Here is a 23,184-nt window from a genome sequence, read left to right as displayed (position 1 = left end):
GTATTCTCTTATCAGAGAATAAAATACAGACCATGTCAAACAACATGCTCACATACTGTGCTTCATACTAATGTACAATGAGCGACATTTTGATCATCGACTAATATCTTAGATGCAGCGAGAACAAGCTGCTTGTGTCATGACTGTCAGTAGCCTACACCGCAGAGTTGAGACCTTGCTAAGGCGTGGGCCTTTGGGTTGACACCCCTCTCAGTGGAAAACCACAAGCACATTTGAGTTCACGTGGGCTAGTCTATAGGTAGTGTTTTCCTATGGCTCGCAAAGAAACCCCCACACACAGACACCATTCTATGGGTTCCTCAAGGATTTCGGTGGTGTAATGATTATGTTCAGTTAATGCACTGTCTAATTCATGCAATTCACGGTGACAGCAAAAGTGCTATCCACTGTAAATCATGTGAAACAAACTTCTTTTGAGTACCACAAGTTACTAGTGTGTTACTATTACTCTCTACCAAACATTCAATTGCAAATATGGAAACAGAAAATGACTAAACTATTCTAAACTCTGAACTTAAAATGCATCTATTTCTCCATCTTTTTGCAGCCTTTGATAAGGTTATTATAATAACCCACACAATGCCTACCAGACAGACAGTAATTATATTAGGATTTTTCACCTGACTATGAGCCTGGCTGAAAACCTTGACCTTTTCAGATTCTCTCTCATTGCTAGTGACGAGCTGGGGGTGCTAATTCTGCTCTCATAGAAAACTTTCTCCAACTACTTTTCCTTCATGACTCCACCACTCATCCTATGAAGTGCACGTCTCAGGCATTGCTGTTCCAAAATTCTATGGACACACCTACTCATTCAAGGGTTTTTCTTTATTTTTATTATTTTCTACATTGTAGAATAATAGTGAAAACATCAAAACTATGAAATAACACATATGGAATCATGTAGTAACCAAAAAAGTGTTAAACAAATCAAAATATATGTTATATTTGAGAATCTTCAAAGTAGCCACCCCCAAAAAATAATAATTGCCTTGACAGTTTTGCGCACTCTTGGCATTAATTCAACCAGCTTCATAATGTAGTCAGCTGGAAGACATTTCAATTAACAGGTGTGCCTTGTTAAAAAATTATTTGGGGAATTTCTTTCCTTCTTAATGCATTTGAGCCAATCAGTTGTGTTGTGACAAGGTAGGGGGGTATACAGAAGATAGACCTATTTGGTTAAAAAACATGTCCATATTATGACAAGAACAGGTCAAATAAGCAAAGAGAAACGACAGTCCATCATTACTTTAAGACATGAAGGTCAGTCAATACGGAAGAATTTCAATGATGAAACTGTCTCTCATGTGTAGTGAACACGATGGGAAACAGAGAGCTGGTTTCAAGCGCGGTGCGCAGCAGGTGTTTATTGTAAAGGACCACAGGAGGAYGCAGGTAGATGGGTCCAGGGGCAGGCAGAAGGTCTTACACAGGGGTCCAAAAAGGCATCAGTACAGGCAGGGAAAAGGCTAGTAATGTCATACGGGAGATCAGGCAATAGGTTGATAACAGGAAATCCAATATGCTAAAGTACAGGCATGTAGACTAGGGATGGGCAACTTTGATGGAGGTGGAGCCACAATAAATCTGAACTCATCATGAGGGGCCGCAGTTGCTCACGGGTCTATGTCCATACCCACACATTCATTCAACTGATTTGTGCATTCAATCTATTTGTGCAGTGAAATTACTTAACTCTCTTAACAATGCATTATACCAGTAGCCAGGGCCGGCCCTAGCCTTCTGGGGGCCTAATCAAGATTTTGTTGGGGGCCCCCCCACCTCGCGGGCAAAACATTTTACTGGCCCCTGTCTTAACGGCGGAGAGAAGAATTTAAGTTTAAAAGTTAATTTCCTGCAATTCTACACATTGTGCCATGACTTATGACATGTTAAAGGTAGACTCATTGACATGACGTAGACGAAGAAAGTAAACAGCATAGTGGGTGCTGATGCACAACCAAATTTCGAAATTGTACTTTGCGTATTCTACTATTCTAACTATCAACAGTAATCTATCACTGTCCATCTGTGCGCCCTGGCACCAGCTGAGAGAGTGACCCGGGCCCCCTGGCTGTGCAGCACTAGAGTACAGTACTAGGCACAGGGCCTTCCTTCATGTCCTMTCTGGCTGGATCAGCTCTGACGAGGGGAACGGACATCCACAAGTCCCCCATTCCAATGGATCACTGTAGCACCCAGAGGTCTGGCCAGCCAGCTGCGCTTAACCTTGAAACCTAACTGTAAGATTCTTCCCATTAAACTTCATGAAATGAGCCCACCGCTCAAGCTCTTCTGCTAGGTCTACATTGATAGTGTATGTATAGAGTTTAGTTGAACAATTTCACTATTCAACTCGTCTGAGCTGGTGAGAGGACTGCTACTAGAAAAATGATGTAATTATTGTTCAGTATTGGACGTCATTTGAATCACTACAGTCATTCCAGTTTTTCTGCTCCTGATGGGTACATTGTCTCTGCTTTTTAACCTGCCAACAGGAGCAGACCACTAAACTTCCCTCACTAACCTCTTGCTAATATTTAAATATGGGAAAACAAAACATAATAGTATCTGTTTCACATACAGCTGCTACCCTCTCATTTGTAAGGCAGTTAAAGATTCTACTTTTCAAACATGTGTCATAGGCAGTACACTCCATCTAGCATCCCCCGTTTTCCCTGTTGTCTCTCTCTCCATTCTCTATCAACACGGATTTTACCTGTTAAAAAAAGAACGGAGTTGGCCTGAGAGCTTTCAGAGTTTCAGAGCGGGGAGAGAAAGGGATGAAAAATAGAGATGTGCTCCGATGTTCCCCGGTGAGAGAGGGAGAGATGGGGAGAGAGCGACGAGGAGAGGAGAGAGAGAGAGAGAGAGAGAGAGAGAGAGAGAGAGAGAGAGAGAGAGAGAGAGAGAGAGAGAGAAGGAGAGAGCAGCACTGTGCCCACGAGCATGTGACGTGCCAAAGCCAAATCCAAAGTGAGCCACAGCAAGGGCAGGCAACCCTCCACCCAGCAGGAAAATCATCAAACTTTTAATGACTTGGGCAATTACCCCCGGTGAGCCTGCTTAATGGCATCCAGAGGACGTCGTTAGACATGAGGAGCTAGCTACGCAGAGCTCTCTAGGCCAGCCACAGCCAGCCTCACTCCACTCCACTACCAAACAAGGCCAATCTGTACCTTTCACTGGGAGGGAGACCCCACACATGCTGCTGCTAAAAACTCCTTCTCGGCTCTTCCATGGGCTCTCACGTTGTTATGTTGTACTATTCATGAGGCAAGGACCGTCACAACACAGTCAAGCCACAACAGAGAGCTTCTCTGTTTGCAAGGCACTTCTCATCAGGCCATGTGAGCGTACTTGAGCCAGATTCGCCCTCAGGGATTCATCTCAGAACATTCCCCTACTCTTCAATTATCCAGCCAGACTGTCTAAATGAGACAGGTGAGTGTTATCATTAGGAGTTGTAATTGTAGGGTGGTGCTGAGCTGAGGATGGATCTATCCACAGTGATCCTGTTGTCCAGCTCCATTATAGCATTCATCCCTTACACAGGTTTTCAATTAGCATGTCAGGCAGGCTGCTCTGCTCTGTGAGGCTGGCTGAGCTGAAGCCTCTCTCCCTCCCTTTGCCTGCACTAAGGGCCACACTCAGGGACTGGTGTCTAGAACGGGGTGGGCTCTCTGTACCAGCGTACTGTACTCATGACAGGACCTCAGCCTCCATCTTTCATACACCTAGAGGATGAAGAGAACAGTAGAACCAAGGGGATCTAGGGTGAGCATCATAAAATAATGCTATGGTTATGAAATATACATCTATTCATAAAAAAGTGATTTGGCTAAAACGTTGGCTTTTATTACATTTTAGAGAATTCATAGGCGAGTCACTGCAAAGGTAATCAAAGAAACATCCTAGAAATGACACACTTTACGTGCTCTGCCTGAGCTCATTTCTGCATGGGCTCTTGAGTCTAATCCATTTGTTTTGATAGATAGTGCAATTACAGACCTCCCAGCCCATGCCACACTCGCTGCCATAAATCGTGAAAGGTCAACAGCCGTTCCAGAGCACTTCCAGTGATGATATGAGAAGACGACCCCCCCCCCCCCGCGCAGCGTCCTGTATTACCACGCTATTTAATTAGCCTACTTAAGGCATTCGTTCACTTTAACGCTATGAATACGGATTGCTGGCAGTGAAGCCACACGGATAACGATTCTAATTGTCTTCCGACAATGAGCTCGTATGCTAATGGTCGTTTCCCCTTGGTTAGGAGCACACCCCAGGGACAGGCCACTGTGTGTTTCAAGGTCCATGGAGAGAAGATACACACACATCACATTACCATGGTGAAGCTTCATTTTAGCAGCACTCCCAGTGTATTCACAGTGTGCCCTATTCTCATAGAAGAGTCTCTGTTGCTGAGCCAGCGAAACCACAGTAATGGTAGCGCCTGYGCACTACTGATAACCATTATGGGAGATGAAGTGTGACATTTCAGAATCGTATGGAAAGACAACACACACATAAATGACTAAGCAGTGTGTGTCTCCGCGCCTGTACTTTTCTGTAAAACAATACAGTACTGTAAGTGTATTTCCCTTCTACACTTTACTCTACAAGCCGCAAGTTTTCAGAGGGTTCCCAGCTTGTCAATTCAGCAATCAGAAACAATGTTCTTGAATGTACGTTCTTGCTTCCTTCCTTTTCCTTTTATGCTGATGTCACAGGTCAGTGCAGATGGTGCAGATACTAATGCTCTGGCATGAGTCTGCTCACCCCTGGATTGCTATTTAGATCCCACCCAGAAGCAGGTGTTATGCTGATAATTGGCCCATTGTGTAGATTTTGGTATCTCACTTGACTGAGCTGCATCCCACACAGTAACTGTCAGAGACATGGTGGAGCTCGAGCAGAGCAGCTGAGGGGCAGGGTCACGAGGTCTCATGTTATCACCCTCAGGAGGGTGAGCAAAACCCCAATTAACTTTCTGTGCGCATGGCATGAAAGTTGTTTCACCTGCTAGAGAGTGCAAATGATATTTTGAGAGGGTGCGAATAGGATACATCCTATTTTTATATTTATTCTCAGTAATACCAATTACACCACCGAAGACATTCTTTGAAAAACTATACTCGGTCATAAAAGTATATTTGGAAGAAAATTAAACGTATTCTACAAGAACCAATATCCAATTCTAAAAACACAACCCTATGGAACAATCCTTAGATAGCTTTTCAGAATTCCCCGATAAATTGGTCCAAATGGAAAACTAAAAACATAGAAAGCGTAAATGACTTGGTAATAGGAAATACATTTATTTCGATGACAGAATTAAAAAGCAGTTTGGACTGACCAATGGGCCCCTGTACGCCTATGTAGACATTCCATTAAAAATCAACCATTTCCAGCTATAATAGTCATTTACAACATTAACAATGTTTACACTGTATTTCTGATCAATTTGATGTTATTTTAATGGACCAAAAAATMTGCTTTCTTTAAAAAACAAGGACACTTCTAAGTGACCCCAAACTTTTGAACAGTAGGGTACTTTTAATCCGTCTGTCTACATATTTCAAGACATGGCATATGAGGGTGCAGTGAGATACCCGATGGGTTGGACGGTACTTTTCTTGTCAATCATCTTGTAAAAACGTATACTTAAAAACTGGAAATCAACCAATCGTCCCTTGTTAACATAATGGAAAGGTCAAATGCTGTATTACCTAAATGTTGAAAGTGCGTGGGCAACGGAGAGAAACAAAATGGTGCAGTTTGAGGCCAAGTGGCGGAGAGTGATGCGGGCGRTGGAGAGAGGGTGTGAGCAGGTGGGTCTGGGTAGGTCTGATGTCATTGATGTGCGACAGTATGCTGTCATTTGTACATGTATGTTTTGTATTGTTAAATATATATATATATATATATATCTTACCCCCAAAAAAGGATATATCCTATTGGATCGGGATCAAAAGACCACTTCTCCATACTTTATCAAAAGTGTAATGCAAACTCTTGGGATCCCTGTTCTCCACGGCTATACAGTAGGCCTCTGAGACAGTGGTTGAGTAGACAGGACTGGGATGTGTTGTGCTATTTAGGGTTTATATTTAGCGTGAGCAGGCAGACAGACTGAATTCCAGGGCAGGCCTCTCTACTCTGTGGCTGGCCAGTACCAGAGCCATGGCAGTTAGAGTCGAGGGACAGAAGGGTGCTGTGTGTCCGGCTGACTGACCCACCCTGCTAATGACAGGGTGCTGTGGTGCAGTGGCTGCTCCTAATTACTACCAAGTAGCTGCAACCGCATGGAGCCGCGCGGAGCCCAGCGAGGGGCCCTGTCAGGCCAAGGGACAAGTCCTCCAGTGTGGAGAGGCCGCAGTCACCCCACTTCGCCCTGCTCACTCACTGCTCAGTGCTCTGGGTTCACTCCCACGCCAAGAAGCCCCTGCTGCAGCCTGCTATACTGCTGCTGCCTCATCAACTTCTCTGGCTGAAATTGCAGGGTGGCGGGGGAATCGTGTCTGTAAATATGACTGCACTGACAAAAAATGCCATGGTGCCTGTTTATCCGGCTGGGACTTTGGGGACATTCATATTGTCAGTGACAGCAGCCGAGCTGCAGTTCCATAAAACAGGTAACCTATCCAAAACACTACCCAATATAGAAATGGCCTCTCTTCTGAACGGCGTGAACAGTATTTCAGTTGACAGTCAATATAATGGTTTAGATATGTTTTGCATTATTTCTGCATCTAATCTTTTCTGATAATAAATGCTGTTGAGATTAGGCTTAATTTATAAACTCAGTTTAAATTACATGATTACATTACTTTGTTTCATAACACCAGTTTATACCTAGAAAATCTATCTTTATATGGAATATAAACATATTTCAAGCCAGCTCATCCCATCTTTTCTCAACATTGAAGGTATATCATTTTACAGCTAACCCCRACACTGGATAGATACACTTTATCTTACAGTACTGGATAATGGTAATGTATTACAAACAATAAATTACATCTGTTGGATTGAAAATACTTGAAGCACACTTGAATACCAGAGAACATTGCTACCTCAAATAGAAATGGTTGCTAACATGAAAACATACAGTCCTGTGCATGGCCGTGCACAGACCTTTCAGGGGGCAGGTGCTCGAAATGAAAAAAGGGTGCACATCCCCCTTTCATAATCAATATCTAGGAATTCATAACATACCAATTGCCTCTTTAGCGAAAATTTWAAAAAAATTGAGCATAAGCCTATTTATTTCTGCAACAAAACACAAATTGTAAGCAAGCTATCAATTTACAGTGCCTCCTAAGATATGATTGACATTGGGAAATAAGAGTGGGCTATCAGCTGATCATTGACGTTGATGATTGATGTATTTGGTATTTTATTAGGATCTCCATTAGCTGTTGCAAAAGCAGCAGCTACWCTTCCTGGGGTCCACACAAAACATGACATAATACAGAAAATGAATAGACAAGAACAGCTCAAGGACAGAACTACATACATTTTTTTTAAAGGCACACGTCGTCTATATATCAATGCACACACAAACTATCTAGGTCAAATAGGGGAGAGGCGTTGTGGCGTGAAGTGTTGCTTTATCTGTTTTTTGAAACCAGGTTTGCTGCTTATTTGAGCAATATGAGATGGAACGGAGTTCCATGCAATAATGGTTCTTTATAATACTGTACGCTTTCTTGAATTTGTTCTGGATTTGGGGACTGTGAAAAGACCCCTGGTGGCATGTCTAGTGGGGTAAGTGTGTGTGTCAGAGCTGTGTGAAAGTTAACTATGCAAACAATTTGTGATTTCAACACATTCATGTTTCTTATAAAAAAGAAGTGATGCTGTCAGTCTCTCCTCAACTCTTAGCCAAGAGAGACTGGCATGCACAGTATTTATATCAGCCCTCTGATTACAATTAAGAGCGAGACGTGCCGCGCTGTTCTGGACCAGCTGCAGCTTAACTAGGTCTTTCCTTGCAGCACTGGACCACACGACTGGACAATAATCAAGATTAGACCAAACTAGAGCCTGCAGAACTTGTGTTGTCAAAAAGCAGAGCATCCCTTTAGACCTCTCCCCATCTTTACAACCATTGAATATACAGTGGGGAGAACAAGTATTTGATACACTGACGATTTTGCAGGTTTTCCTACTTACCAAACGCATGTAGAGTCTGTCATTTTTATCATAGGTACACTTCAACTGTGAGAGACGGAATCTAAAACAAAAATCCAGAAAATCACATTGTATGATTTTTTTAAGTAATTAATTTTGCATTTTATTGATGACATAAGTATTTGATCACCTACCAACCAGTAAGATTCCGGCTCTCACAGACCTGTTATTTTTCTTTAAGAAGCCCTCCTGTTCTCCACTCATTACCTGTATTACTGCACCTGTTTGAACTCGTTACCTGTATAAAAGACACCTGTCCACACACTCAATCAAACAGACCCAACCTCTCCACAATGGCCAAGACCAGAGAGCTGTGTAAGGAATCAGGGATAAATTGTAGACCTGTACAAGGCTGGGATGGCTACAGGACAATAGGCAGCAGCTTGGTGAGAAGGCAACAACTGTTGGCACAATTATTAGAAAATGAAAAGTTCAAGATGACGGTCAATCACCTCGGTCTGGGGCTCCATGCAAGATCTCACCTCGTGGGCATCAATGATCATGAGGAATGTGAGGGACAGCCCAGAACTACACGGCAGGACCTGGTCAATGACCTGAAGAGAGCTGGACCACAGTCTCAAAGAAAACCATGTAAGTAACACCACTACGGCGTCAGGATTAAAATCCTGCAGCGCACGCAAGGCTCACCTGCCAAGCAGCGCAGTTCAGGCCGTCTGAAAGTTGCCGAATGACCATCTGGATGATCCAGACGAGGAATGGAGAAGGTCCATGTGGTCTGATGAGACAAAAATTAGAGCTTTTTGCTCTAAACTCCACTCTGCCGTGTTTTGGAGGAAGAGAAGGAGTGAGTCAACCCCAAGAACACCATCCCAACGTGTAAGCATGGAGGTGAAACTCATTCTTTGGGGATGCTTTCTGCAAAGGGGACAGGAACGACTGCACGTATGAGGGGAGGATGGATGGGCCATTATCCGCGAATCTTGACCAAACAACCTCCTTCCTCAGTAAGAGCATTGAAGATGGGTCGTGCTGGGTTCTTCCAGCATGACAACGACCCGAACACACAGCCAGGGCAACTAAGGAGTGGCTCCGTAAGAAGCATCTCAAAATCCTGGAGTGGCCTAGCCAGTCTCCAACCTGACCCAATAGAAAATCTTTGAGGAGCCGAAAAATCCATATTGCCAGCGAACAGCCCCGAAACCTTAAGGATCTGGAGAAGTCTGTATGGAGAGTGGGCCAAAATACCCTGCTCGCAGTGTGCAAACCTGGTCAAGAACTACAGGAAAACGTTGATCTCTGTAATTGCAAACTAAGGTTTCTGTACCAAATAATTCAGTGCTCTTTCTGATGTATCAAATACTTATGTCATGCAATAAAATGCAAATTAATTACTTAAAAATCATACAATGTGATTTTCTGGATTTTTGTTTTAGATTCCTTCTCTCACAGTTGAAGTGTACCTATGATAAAAATTACAGACCTCTACATGCTTTGTAAGTAGGAAAACCTGCAAAATCGTCAGTGTATCAAATACTTGTTCTCCCCACTGTATGTATTGTTTTTCCCTTTAATTTAATTTAACCTTAAATTTAACTGGGCAAGTCAGTTAAGAACAAATTCTTATTTACAATGACGGCCTACCAAAAGGCGAAAGGCCTCCTGCGGGGACGGGGGCTGGGATTAAAAATACAAATAAATGAAATAACAAATATAGGACAAAACACACATCATGACAAGAGAGACAACACAACACTACATAAAGAGAGACCTAAGACAACAACATAGCATGACAGCAACACATGACAACACAGCACGGTAGCAACACAACATGACAACAACATGGTAGCAACACAACATGGCAGCAGCTAGGGTTGCACATTTTGGGGAATATTCAGAGGTGGAAACTTTCTGTGGGAATTAACGGAAATATATGGGAATTAATGGAAATATATGCAAATTAAAATATTAATACCATTTAAATATAGATGTTTTTTGCATTGGATATATTTACTATATCATACGGAAAAAGAAACATAAACATTTGATCTTATCTTGAGTAGACATAATTGCAAATGATTAAATCCTTCCAATAGAAATAAAAAAAACTATTTAGTTACGAATTTAACTTTAATTAAATGAGTTGACTCTTCACATGTGATGATTACACTGAACAACAAAACAAATGGAATATTGAATAATCCCCAATGATCCATCGCATCTCCCAAAAACGTTTATAACATACATCTGTAAAATGATAGTCTAGAAACTAAAGCTTTGGTTGTCTTCCTCTCAGGCTTTCATGTCTTCTCCCTGGACCTCCTAAATGTCCACCTCTTGAACATCAGACTCCGAGAACTCATCTTCACTGTCACTTTCCAAACTTGTTGAGGATGGCTTGTTGTCAGGCTCAAAGAGCCTCAAATTTGCCCGGAAACCACCAATCTTTCAACCCTTGTATTGGTCAGCCTGTTGAGTGAAGTGGGCAGGGCAGGGCAGTACAGATTTCATCTCTTACATCTGCAAGCAGTGTCCGAACAACAGACATGATGGCATTGTCTCCCTCAATCCGTGCAATGGCTACTGCGATAGGTTTTGGGAGTTTCAGGCTGCTTACCACTCTCTCCCAAAATACATCATCCAGGAGGATCCACTTGATGGGGATGTCCATATCGGCAGACTGTGATATGGCCATTTCTTGGAGAGACTCCTTCCCCTCCAGGAGACTGTCAAACATGATGACAACACCACCCCAATGGGTGTTGCTGGGCAGCTTCAATGTGGTGCTCTTATTCTTCTCACTTTGCTTGGTGTGGTAGATTGCTGCTGTAACTTGATGACCCTTCACATACCTAACCATTTCCTTGGCTCTCTTGTAGAGTGTATGCATTGTTTTCAGTGCCATGATGTCCTTGAGGAGCAGATTCAATGCATGAGCAGCACAGCCAATGGGTGTGATGTGAGGGTAGAACTCCTCCACTTTAGACCAAGCAGCCTTCATGTTCGCAGCATTGTCTGTCACCAGTGCAAATACCTTCTGTGGTCCAAGGTCATTGATGACTGCCTTCAGCTTATCTCCAATGTAGAGACCAGTGTGTCTGTTGTCCTTTGTGTCTGTGCTCTTGTAGAATACCGGTTGAGGGGTGGAGATGATGTAGTTAATTATTCCTTGCCCACGAACATTCGACCACACATCAGAGATGATTGCAATACAATGCTTTCTCTATGATTTGCTTGACCTTCACTTGAAATCTGTTAATTTCTGCACCCAGCAAATTAGTAGATAAAGCATGTCTGGTTGGAGGGGTGAATGCTGGCAAACACCATTCAGAAATCTCTTACAATACACATTGCCTGTGAGCATCAGAAGTGAACCAGTTGCACACGCAGCTCGAGCAAGACATTCATCAGCATTTCTCTGACTACGTTCCTCCATTGAGTCAAAAAAACGTCTGATTCCAGGAGGACCATGAGCTGTTGCTATCGATAAGGTGTCTGATTTATCATTTTCACCCTGAATAGAAGTAGAGGGACTTTTGTCAGAGGTTGCTTGTTGTGAGCACTGAGGGAACTTTATGCACTTGGCTAGATGATTCTGCATCTTTGTTGAATTCTTCACATATGATTTGACACAGTATTTGCAAATGTACACTGCTGCAGTAAAATGTCTCCACACATCAGATACTGCCCGTGCCATTTTCCTGTAAAGATTTTTTTTTTAAATWAAAAAAATTCCATGTAAAGATAAATAGTTAACTTCTTGACGCTAGGGGACAGATTTTTTTTATAATGTTCCCAACGTAAACTGACTATTTCTCAGGCCCAGGTCGTAGAATATGCATATAATTTACAGATTAGGATAGAAAACACTCCAAAGTTTCCAAAACTGTCAAAATATTGTCTGTGAGTATAACAAAACTGATTCTGCAGGCGAAAAGCTGAGGAAATCCAACCCGGAAGTGCTTTTTTACTTTTTTTATCCCTGTTCTGTTGCCTGTCCCTCCTCCATTTAAAGGCGTATCAACCAGATTCCTTTTCCAATGGCTTCCTCAGGCTGTGACCAGGCTTTAGACATAGTTTCAGGCTTTTATTTTGAAAAATGAGCGAGATTTTTCAAAACGAGTCAGGTGTCCTTTGATTAGTTCCTGCGTGCGGGAGGGGTAGCTCGACATTTTCTTTCTCTCTTTTATTGAGTAGGTTATCGTCCGGTTGAAATATTATCGATTATGTATGTTAAAAACAACCTGAGGATTGATTATAAAAAACGTTTGACATGTTTCTACGAACATTACGGATACTTTTTGGAATTTGTCTGCCTTTCAGGAACGGAACGATGCTTTGGTTTTCTGACCATAACGCGCAACCCAAATGGCGTTTTTTTGTTATAAAACTAATATTTATCGAACAAAAATAACATTTATTGTGTAACTGGGAGTCTCGTGAGTGCAAACATCCGAAGATTATCAAAGGTAAGCGATTAATCTTATTGCTTTTCTGACTTTCGTGACCAAGCTAATATAAGGCTAACTGTTCTAGCATTGACTGATACATTTACATTTACATTTTAGTCATTTAGCAGACGCTCTTATCCAGAGCGACTTGATACACTCACAAACGCTTGGATTGCTTTCGCTGTAAAGCATATTTTCAAAATCTGACACGATAGGTGGATTAACAACAACCTAAGCTGTGTTTTGGTATATTTCACTTGTGATTCCATGATTATAAATATTTTTTGGATTATTTTTGAATTTTTTGAACAGACAACAGCACAAAGGGCAAGAAGGTAGAGTCTTTGAATGAAGAGATTGAGATAAAACTGTCCAGTTTGAGTGTTCGTTGCAGATCGTTCCAGTCGCTAGCTGCAGCGAACTGAAAAGACCAGCGACCCAGGGATGTGTGCTTTGGGGACCTTTAATAGAGTGTGACTGGCAGAATGGGTATTGTATGTGGAGGATGAGGGCTGCAGTAGATATCTCAGATAGTGCGGAGTGAGGCCTAAGAGAGTTTTATAAATAAGCATCAACCAGTGGGTCTTGCGACGGGTATACAGAGATGACCAGTTTACAGAAGAGTATAGAGTGCAGTGATGTGTCCTATAAGGAGCATCGGTGGCAAATCTGATGGCCGAATGGCAAAGAACATCTAGCACCCTTACGTGCCGATCTATAAATTACATCTTCGAAATCTAGCATGGGTAGAATGGTCATCTGAATAAGGGTTATTTTGGCAGCTGGGATGGAAGAAGAGCAATTACTATAGAGGAAACCAAGTCTAGATTTAACGTTGATATGTGCTGAGAGAAGAACAGAGTATGTCTAGCCATACTCCCAAATACTTGTATGAGGTGACTACCTCAAGCTCTAAACCCTCAGAGGTAGTAATCACACCTGCGGGGAGAGGGGCATTCTTCTTACCAAACCACATTACCTTTGTTTTGGAGGTGTTCAGAGCAAGGTTAAGGGCAGAGAAAGCTTGTTGGACACTAAAAAAGCTTTGTGTAACACAAAATCCGGGGAGGGGCCAGCTGAGTATAAGACTGTATCATCTGCATTTAAATGGGTGAGAGAGCTTCCTACTGCCTGAGCTATGTTGTTGATGTAAATTGAGAAGAGTGTGGGGCATAGGATCGAGCCTTCGGGTACACCCTTGGTGACAGGCAGTGGCTGAGACAGCAGATGTTCTGACTTTATACACTGCACTCTTTGAGAGAGGTAGTTAGCAAACCAGGCCAAAGACCACTCAGAGACACCAATACTCCTTAGCCGGCCCACAATAATGGAATGATCTACCGTATCAATAGCTTTGGCCAAGTCAATAAAAATAGCAGCACAACATTGCTTAGAATCAAGGACAACGACGACATCATTGAGGACCTTTAAGGTTGCAGTGACACATCCATAACCTGCGTGGAAACCAGATTGCATACCAGAGAGAATACTATAGACATCAAGAAAGCCAGTCAGTTGATTATTGACAAGTTTTTCCAACATTTTTGATAACAGGGCAAAATAGAAACATGCCTATAACAGTTAGGATCAGCTTGATCTCCCCCTTTAAATAAAGGATGAACCGTGGCTGCCTTCCAAGCAGTGGGAACCTCCCCAGAGAGGAGAGGCAGGTTAAAAAGGTCAGAGATAGGCTTAGCGGCGATAGGGACAGAAACCTTAAAGAAGAAAGGGTCTAAACCATCTAACCCAGATGTTTTTTGCCATCAAGTTTAAGGACCTCCTTTAGCACCTCGGACTCAGTGACCCCCTACAGGGAGAAACTTTGTAGCGGGGCAGGGGAAAAAGAGGGAGGAGCATCGGGGCTAGTCGCATTAGAAGGGGTGGGAGATGAAGAAATGTTGGATGGGCAAGGAGACAAGGCTGAGTCAAATAGGAATCCTGACTTAAAACTTCTTAAGGCTAGGGGGCGGTATTTTCACGTCCCGATGAAAAGCGTGCCCAAAGTAAACTGCCTGCTACTCAGGCCCAGAAGCTAGGATATGCATGGTATTAATAGATGTGGATAGAAAACACTCTGAAGTTTATAAAACTGTTTGAATGATGTCTGTAAGTATAACAGAACTTATTTGGCAGGCGAAACAGCGAGGACAAACCATCCAGCGYAAAAAAAATTGAGGTCACTCTCTTTTCAATTAATTTTCATTGGAATTCTAGAATTCTAAGGCAGTTGCTTGCAGTTCCTATCGCTTTCACTGGATGTCAACAATCTTTAGAAATTGCTTGATGTTTTTCCTTTGTGTAATGAAGAAGTAGGGCTGTCCAGAACGAGGGTCGAGTGAAGTGTACTGTTTGATAGAGGCGCGTGACCTGAAAAGCACGCTCCACTTTGTTTTCCTCCGGTATTGAACGCAGTTTATCCCGTCTTAAATTTTATCAATTATTTACGTTAAAAAATACCTAAAGTTATATTAGGAAAGTTGTTTGAAATGTTTGGACAAAGATTACAGGTAACTTATGAGATATTTTGTAGTCATGTTGTGCGAGTTGGAACCGGTGTTTTTCTGGATCAAACGCGCCAAATAAATGAACATTTTGGATATATAACGATGGAATTAATTGAACAAAAGGACCATTTGTGATGTTTATGGGACATATTGGAGTGCCAACAGAAGAAGCTCGTCAAAGGTAAGGTATGAATTATATCTTTATTTCTGAGTTTCGTGTCGCGCCTGGCGGGTTGAATTATGATTTTCTGTCTTTGTTTGATGGGGTGCTGTCCTCAGATAATAYCATGGTTTGCTTTCGCAGTAAAGCCTTTTTGAAATCTGACACTGCGGCTGGATTAATGAATTGGTGATTTAAAAAGCTCAGCCATGTGCTTCTTGTCAGTAACAACCACATCATCAACTTTAAGGAACATGGGCAGCTGTGAGGAGGAGGGTTTATTCTCCAGGTCATTTTTCCAGAACTTCTTGGGGTTAGACCCACAGAGAGAGAACTGTTCCTTAAAGTATCTAACTATGGCCGTCCAGATAGCCCGATTACACTTATTTCTAATTTGCCTGAACGAGAGCCAGTCAGCCTGAGTATGCGTGTGCCGAGCCTTTCGCCAAATTCTTTCACGGTTGAACCAGGGGCTGAACCTGTTTTTAATACAATTTTTCTTTATGGGGTGTGTTTGTTAACAATATCACWGAAAATATCAAAAAAGAAGGTCCAAGCGTCGTCAACAGAGGGGATCAAACTGATTCTGTACCAATTTACAGAGGCCAGGTCATGAAGGAAGGCTTGCTCATTAAAGTTTTTTAGCAAGTATCTATGACAAAATCAGGACCGGTTGTTTCACTGAGCAGCCATTACGAACATTATGACCATGACAGTTTACAATCTAAGGTAACGCCAAGTAATTTAGTCTCCTGAACTTGTTCAATAGCCACACCATTCATTACCAGATTCAGCTAAGGACTAGAACTTAGGGAATGATTGTACCAAATACAATGCTCTGAGTTTTAGAGAGTTTCAGGACCTGTGTATTACTGCCCACCCAATCCAAAACAGACTGCAACTCTTTATTAAGGGTTTCAGTGACCTCATTAGCTGTGGCTGCTGATGCGTATACGGCTGAATCATCAGCATACATGGACTCACATGCTTTCTTTAATGCTAGTGGCAGGTCATTGGTAAAAATAGAAAAGAGTACAGGACCTAGAGAGCTGCTCTGCGGTATACCACACTTTACTTGTTTGACATTAGAGAAGCTTCCATTAAAGAAAACCATTTGAGTTTTATTAGATATATAGCTCTGAATCCATGATATGGCAGAGGTTGAAAAGCCATAACACAAACCGTTTTTCCAACAGCAGGTTATGGTCAATAATATTAAAGACTGCACTGAAATCTAACAGTACAGCTCCCACAATCTTCTAATTATCAATTTTCTCTCTCTGTTTACATTACATACACTATCAAGCATTTCACACATATTATTTAGATACTGACTGTTCGCACTTGGTGGCCTGTAGCAACACCCCAAAAGAAAAGTACTGAAAGCATAAGCTACAGCTAGCTAGCACTGCAGTGCATAAAAGGTGGTGAGTAGTTGACTCATAGASAGAGAAAGACAATAGTTGAACAGTTCAACAAATTAATTTCTTCAAAAATAAAGGTGAAGCAAGAGAGAGATTGTCATTTTTTTCACTTTCAGTTTCACTTACTTAGCTAGCAAATGCAGATGGCTTGTTTAGCCTACTCAACAGAGGGATACTATGTTAGCTATCGGGACAACGATGTAGGATGTGTGAGGGGGTTATGACATGGTTTGCATTGGAATGTTTTTTTTGCCTGGTCACATACAGCTGATGTGTTGTGCATTGAAGTCTACAAACAAATGTAAAATGTGAGAGGAGGAGAGTGCATAGAGGCTACAAGGAATACAACGTGYCAGCTATGAAAGTGAACTGTGTTTAGGCGCGATCAGGGGTGTATTCCGTCCGAAGATTCTGTTGAAAAACTTTTATTAAATGGAAGAAAACAAAATGGGGATAAAAACACCAGAATTTGTCCAATAGAAACTCTCGTTTGCAACTGTTGAACTAATGATTACACCCTAGATAAGCTAGATGCAGGCAAGAGTGTGCAAGGCAGTACTGAATGTGTCACAGTCTATCCATCGGTCACTGTCTGTCACCTCATATTTTTCTCTCGACCTGTGTGCACCTACAGTGTAAACTTTCATTCATAGGCTTGGTTGTAGCAACCTCAAGATGGGTATGGGGAAAATTTGAATATAATGTAGTAGCCTAAACCTATCGATGCTACATTGAACTGGGTGAATGGAATATGAATGTCAGTCATCCAACATCCGGTAATAGAAATAAGGCCATGCTCATAATTTTTTTAATTCTTCCTCCCTCATGGCACAGTGCCGCCACTGTGCCAAAGGTGACTTTAAAACAGTTAGAGATTTTATTGGTTGTGATAGGAGAAAACTGAGGATGGATCAACAACATTGTAGTTACTCCACAATACTAACCTAATTGACAGAGTGAAAAGAAGGAAAAATAGAAAAGAGTACAGGGCCTAGAGAGCTGTCCTGCGGTACACCACACTTTACATGTTTGACATTAGAGAAGCTTCCATTAAAGAAAGCCTTCTGAGTTCTATTAGATAGATAGCTCTGAATCCACAATATGGCAGTGGTTGAAAAGCCATGACACAGAAATTTGCTCAACAACTGGTTATGGTCAATAATATCAAAGGCTGCACTGAAATCTAACAGTACAGCTGCCACAATCTTCTTATATCAATTTCTTTCAACCAATCATCAGTCATTGTTCAGTACATGTTGAGTGCCCTTCTCTATAAGCATGCTGAAAGTATGTTGTTAATTTGTTTACAGAGAAGTAGCATTGTATTTGGTCAAACACATTTTTTTCCAACAGTTTGCTAAGAGCTGGCAGCAAGCTGATAGGTCTGCTGTTAGAACCCGTAAAGGCCACATACCACTCTTCGGTAGCGGAATAACTTTGGTTTCCCACAGGCCTGAGGACAAAAACTTTCCTCTAGGCTCAGATTAAAGATATGACAGATAGGAGTGGCTATAGAGTCAGATATCATCCGCAGTAGCTTTCCATCTAAGATGTCAATGCCAGGAGGTTTGTCATTATTGATCGATAACAATAATTTTGCCACCTCTCCCACACTAACTTTACAAAATTCAAACTTGCAATGCCTTTCTTTCATTATTAGTTTTTTATACATGAGTACGATAGCTCACTGTTTGTTGTTGGCATTTCCTGCGTAAGTTTTCCCACTTTGCCAATAAAGTAATCATTAAATAATTGGCAACATCAAATGGTTTTGTGATGAATAAGCCATCTAATTCGATGAAAGAAGGAGTTGAATTAGTCTTTCTGCCCATCATTTAATTTAAAGTGCTGCAATGTTTTAACCCCATCATTCTTTATATCATTGATCTTGGCTTCATAATACAGTTTGTACTTCTTTTTGTTGAGTTTTGTCACATGATTACTACATTTGCAGTAAGTCAGACAGTCAGATGTACAGCCAAACTTATTAGCCACTCCTTTTGCCCCATCTCTTTCAGCCATACAGTTCTGCAATTCCTCATCAATCCATTGAGCCTTAACAGTTCTAACAGTACGTTTCTTAACAGGTCCATGTTTATCAATAATTGGAAGAAGCAATTTCATGAATTCAACAAGTGCAGCCTCTGGATGCTCCTTATTAATCACATCAGACCAACAAATAATTTAAAACAGTTTCCACATAAGAGTCACAGCAAAATATTTTGTATGATCTCTTATTCAATGTTTAAGGCCCAGCTTTTGAAACTTTGGCTTTCCTGGATACAGACACTTTATTGTGATCACTGCATCCAATGGGTACGGATACAGCTTTAGAACAAAGTTCTGCAGTATAAGTAAAAATGTGATCAATACATGTGGATGATCTTGTTCCTGTAGTGTTTGTAAACACCCTGGTAGGTTGATTAATAACCTGCACCAGATTACAGGCACTGGTTACAGTGAAAAGCTTCCTCTTGAGCAGACAGTTTGATGAAAACCAGTCAATATTCAGGTCCCCAAGAAAGTAGACCTCTCTTTTTACTTCACATACACTATCAAGCATTTCACACATATTATTTAGACACGGACTGTTAGCATTTMGTGGCCTATAGCAACACACCAAAATAAAAGGCTTTAGATGTGCCAGGTGAACCTGAAACCACAACACTTCAATTACACTTGACATAAGATATTCTCTAAGCATTACAGGGATATGGCTCTGAATATATACAGCAACACCTCCCCATAAGCATTCCTGTCTTATATAGATGTTATATCCTTGTATTGCTACTGCTGTATCATCAAATTAAATATCTAAGTGAGTCTCAGAAATGGCTAACATATGAATGTTATCGGATGTTAGCAAGTTATTGATTTCATGAATTTCTAAGGCTACATATATTAATATGGGCTATTTTCATCCCTTTCCTGGGTAGCTTATCAAAGATAGACATAAAATGGAAAAGAGCAAACAAAGCAAGAGAAAAAAATATACATTCAGCAGTCCATTAATCAGTTGGTGTGTGTAAGTATGTGTGTGTGCTGCGGGGTTGAAGCTACAAACCCATAGGCTTGGCTTTCTCATTCCTTCCAGGCTTTTTGGAGAGAGGGTGGACAATGAGCCCGTCATAACAGATGTAAGCAATGTCCCCACGGGCTCCATCAGCTTTCATGGCTGGAATAAGTTATTTCCACTTCTGGCACACAGCTTCAGGACAGTCCTGATTGAGGAAGATATACGTTCCTCTCAAGTTCTTGGCACTTTCCAGAACAGCTACCTTGTCCTTGAACCTCAGGAACCTGACCACTATCAGCCTGAGCCTGTCACCTGGTCCGGTGGTGGGTTTTCCAGTCCTGTGGGTGCGCTCCACCTCAACCTTCCTGTGGTCCAACTTCAGTTTTTCCAAGATCATTTCCCTCACTTTGTCCTCAGACTCCATCCAGGTCTCATGTGGAGATTCTGCAGTTCCATCCACAACAATGTTGTTCCGCCTTGATTGTCCCTCGAGATAATCTGATTTCTCCGTCATTGTTATCATGGATTCACATACAAAACTGATGTCCTCTCTCAATGACTTACAGATTGATGTCATTTTGCCATTCTCCTGAGTATTCACACCCCTGTGTCAAAACTTTGTAGGAGCACCTTTGGCAGCGATTACAGCTGTGAGCCTTTCTGGGTAAGTCTCTATGAGCTTGGATTGGATTGCATAACGTTTGCCATTATTCTTTTCAAAATGGTTGTTGATTATTGCTAGACAACCATTATTGCTGGACAACCATTTTCAGGTCTTTCCATAGATTTTCAAGTAGATTTAAGTCAAAGCTGTACCCCYCCACTCAGGAACATTCATTGTCTTCTTGGAAAGCAACTCCCGTGTAGATTTGGCATTGTATTTTAGGTTATTGTCCTGCTGAAAGGTGAATTCATCTCAGAGTGTCTGGTGGAATGCAGACTAAAACAGGTTTTCCTCTAGCATTTTGCCTGTGCTTAGCTCCCTTCCGTTTATTTTTTATCCTGAAAAACTCACCAGTCCTTAATGATTACAAGCATACCCATAACATAATGTGGCCACCACCATGCTTGAAAGTATGGAGAGTGGTATTCAGTAATGTTTTTTCCCCAAACGTAACACTTTGTATTCAGGATAAAAAGTTAATTGCTTTGACAAATTCTTTTTCAGTATTACTTCACTGCCTTGTTGCAAACAGGATAAATGTTTTGGAATATTTTTATTCTGTACAGGCGTCCTTCTTTTTACTCTGTCAATTAGGTTAGTATTGTGGAGTAACTACAATTTGTTGATCAATCCTCAGTTTTCTATCACAGCTATAAACTCTGCAACTCTTTTAAAGTTMCCATTGGCCTAATGGTGAAATCCATGAGCGGTTTCCTTCCTTTCCGGCAACTGAATTAGGAAGGAAGCCTGTATCTTTGTAGTGACTGGGTGTATTAATACATCATCCAAGTGTAACTAATAAATTCACCATGCTCAAAGTGATATTCAATGTCAATGTTTTTGTTTTTTGACCCATCTACCTATAGGTGCTCTTCTTTAAAAAAAAATGTTAATCACCTTTATTTAACCAGGTAGGCCAGTTGAGAACAAGTTCTCATTTACAACTGCGACCTGGCCAAGATAAAGCAAAGCAATGCGACAAAAACAACAACACAGAGTTACACATGGGATAAACAAACGTACAGTCAATAACACAGCATAAAATCTGTATACAGTGTGTGCAAATGAAGTAAGGAGGTAAGGCAATAAATAGGCCATAGTGGCGAGGTAGTTACAATTTTAAGCAATTAACACTGGAGCGATAGATGTGCAGATGAGGATGTGCAAATAGAGATACTGGTGTGCAAAAGAGCAGAAAAAAACAAAAACAAATATGGGGATGAGGTAGGTAGTTGGTTGGATGGGCTATTTACAGATGGGCTGTGTACAGCTGCAGCGATCGGTAAGCTGCTCTGACAGCCGATGCTTGAAGTTAGTGAGGGAGATAAGTTTCCAACTTCAGTGATTTTTGCAATTCGTTCCAGTCATTGGTAGCAGAGAACTGGAAGGAAAGGCGGCCAAACGAGGATTGACTTTGGGGATGACCAGTGAAATATACCTGCTGGAGCGCGTGCTACGGGTGGTTGTTGCTATGGTGACCWGTGAGCTGAGATAAGGCGGAACTTTACCTAGGAAAGACTTATAGATGACCTGGAGCCAGTGGGTTTGGCGACGAATATGTAGCGAGGGCCAGCCGATGAGAGCATACAGGTCGCAGTGGTGGGTAGTATATGGGGCTTTGGTGACAAAACTGATGCACTGTGATAGACTGCATCCAATTTGCTGAGTAGAGTGTTGCAAGGCTATTTTGTAAATGATATCGCCGAAGTCAAGGATCGGCAGGATTGTCAGTTTTACGAGGGTATGTTTGGCAGCATGAGTGAAGGAGGCTTTGTTGCGAAATAGGATGCCAATTCTAGATGTAATTTTGGATTGTAGATGCTTAATATGAGTCTGGAAGGAGAGTTTACAGTCTAGCCAGACACCTAGGTATTTATAGTTGTCCACATATTCTAAGTCAGAACCGTCCAGAGTAGTGATGCTAGGCAGGCGGGTGCGGGCAGCAATCGGTTGAAGAGCATGCATTTAGTTTTACTAGCGTTTAAGAGCAGTTGGAGGCCACGGAAGGAGGCATATCTTTGCGAGGCATTGGAATACCTCCCTGGCATTTGTGGTTGAATCTGTGTTTGAAATTCACTGCTCGACTGAGGGACCTTACAGATAATTGTATGTGCTGGGTACAGAGATGTCATTAAAAAAAGCATGTTAACCCTTTAAGGTCGATGTCCGCGCCCCCGCGAAAATCWAATTAGCATAATAAAAAAATCCCTATAAAATCTGTCATTTTAACCCCCTAGAGTCGATTGACGCACCGGCGCATCAATCTAAGTTACATAACAAAAAAATCCCCCCAAAAATCTGTCAGTTTAAGCTAGAGATATGTTTTTTTCCCATCCACCAGTGTCGCACTTACGCATCTGCGGTGAAAGGTGTCAAAGATAGAGCTGTGTTTTTTAACAGCATGAGACATCCTGAAAATTGATTTAATCAGAATGGTCTGACCTACAAGATGGTGTTCTCCGTTTTTCTCTACGACCCCCAGAAGAGAGAAGTAAACTGGGGGAAAAGGGAGAGCCAGCCAGAGCAATAGAGCATGAGACAGAGAAATTAATGGATAGACATCGGTGAGATAGTTACCAGTCTCTCTCCCCCCTAAAAAGTCAACCTCAGAGCCCATTCTTCCTTGCCATTGGATAAGAAGATTGAGACATCACCAGCCCCAAACACTTCCTCTTCCTGTGTCCCCCTCAGCCAATCATAGAGCCCCTACCCAAGCAGATCCATCCCTGCCACCTGTCCTAATTTTGCCTGATTCCGTATAGTTTTTTTCATCAATTCCGTTTT

The 23,184-nt window shown here is 41.8% G+C and overlaps 1 protein-coding gene across 7 annotated transcripts in view; it reads right to left on the bottom strand.

Annotated features, from left to right (window-relative positions):
- Nucleotides 1–23,184, bottom strand: part of LOC111952446 (myocyte-specific enhancer factor 2A-like) — a 131,362-nt gene that overhangs the window by 63,755 nt on the left and 44,423 nt on the right. The window lies entirely within an intron of this gene.

This window comes from Salvelinus sp. IW2-2015, linkage group LG26, assembly GCF_002910315.2.
Source record: "Salvelinus sp. IW2-2015 linkage group LG26, ASM291031v2, whole genome shotgun sequence".
Lineage (NCBI taxonomy): Eukaryota > Metazoa > Chordata > Actinopteri > Salmoniformes > Salmonidae > Salvelinus > Salvelinus sp. IW2-2015.
The sequence above is the reverse complement of the archived record's forward strand: the minus strand, read 5'-3'. Positions and strand labels throughout refer to the sequence as shown.